Below are 1,801 nucleotides of genomic sequence, written 5' to 3'. Positions count from 1 at the left end.
ATATATTATGTTTTGATAAAATGTAGTTTATCCGTTTATTAAATACAATTTAAATTGATTAGAGAATAACGTTTAAAAAACGGATGAGAACAATGTATAAAACCGGATATGAATAACGTTAAAAAATCGAATATATGTGTGTGTGTGTCAAGCAAATGACATTAAACTCTAAACATTTTTTAAGGAAGGAGAATAAAAAATATTTATTTCTTTTTATAATGAGAAAGCATATGCATATATGTATTTATTATATTATAAACAAAATTATATACATATGTATTTACATACATGCATATGTATTTATTTCAATATATGGTAAATAAAATTATATTATTTAATATAATAAACTTTATAATAATAAAATTTTTTTAAATACTAAAATTTTTAAAACCGTACAACTGATAAATAATGAACAATAAACAAGAAGAAGAAAGTCAATAACGATCAAAGCTGGATCACAAATGCTTATTACAATTACGTGTGGATTTTATATACTGCTACGTAGCAGTATAAGCATTTGTGATCCAGCTTTGACCGTTATTGGCTTCCTTCTTCTTGTTTATTGTTTATAATAAACTTTATAATAAACTATTAATCTTTTTTAATATACCTTGATCAAAAAGTTCCCGGAATTCATTCAGAAAATTCAAAATACAAGTTTATTCATCAAAAGTGATATTGTCCCCTTCAAAGTACTTCCTATCGACTGCAACGCACTTATGCCAGCGCTTGATCCAGCTCTCGAAACATTTCTGGAATTCTATTGTCGGTTAAAACTGTAAAACTGTAAAACTGTAAAAAATCGAAAACACGCGCAGAGGTAGATGTACTCAAGACGGCGTAACTTTTACAAATGTCAAGCTATGGCGATAAAATTTGGTGGAAATTTCAGTGATAGATATTGCAACCTAACCAGAAAAATATAACTCAAATCAGCTGACTCAGAGCATCACCTAATGGTAATTCCGGGAATTTTTTGATCAAGATGAAAAGCATACAATGTTTCTCTTTTTTTTACTACATCTAGAAGATATAGGGTATCCCTATTAATGTGCCTGTCCCTATTAGTGTGTCTTCATATTTCAATAAGCCATAAAAGAAACCTGGCACAATTGAGGTAGTTAGACCCCAACTATGCGAGTCAAAGACAGATTCAAACATACAAACTCTAAATTCAAATCAATATATATTGTTATGTAAAATCTAAGAATAAAAAAACAATGTATTTTATACACTTACAATATTAAATCATGATGACATAAGTTCATTTAAGAAAAGAAGATAATTATATATTTTATATTATATGCTACCCCAAAGTCTCCCCGATATCAAAATCATCGCTAGGTACAACCATTTTCAACTGTTTGATAACATGGTCATTGAAAGTGCGACGTTGCCATATCTACTAGACTTCGTAAATTCTCGAGAAAATGTATAAAATCAAGATTTTTTATTGATTCAAACTTTAGTATCATACGATGAATATTTGTGGTCTTGTTACACACGCTTCTTCATAAATTCAATTACATAAGATTCATTTTTCATTAACTTTTTGAATGCGGTTTCGATGCTGTATGAAAATCCGTGTCATATCACAGCGAAAATGGCTATACTGCAATGGTAAATATAAAAAAATCGGCGAAGTTTGATCGATTATATCTCAGGAACGGGACGATAAATCGAGCTCTAATTTTACAGGCATATGTATTAATACCTAAATTATATGTACTTGAGACGAAAGTTTCAAGACATTCTTGAATAATTGTGTTTTAGGGTCTACTCGAAACTCTTGTAAAAAAAA

The sequence above is a fragment of the Cyphomyrmex costatus genome, unplaced genomic scaffold (genome assembly GCF_001594065.2).
Source record: "Cyphomyrmex costatus isolate MS0001 unplaced genomic scaffold, Ccosl1.0 scaffold794, whole genome shotgun sequence".
NCBI lineage: Eukaryota > Metazoa > Arthropoda > Insecta > Hymenoptera > Formicidae > Cyphomyrmex > Cyphomyrmex costatus.
The sequence above is the reverse complement of the archived record's forward strand: the minus strand, read 5'-3'. Positions refer to the sequence as shown.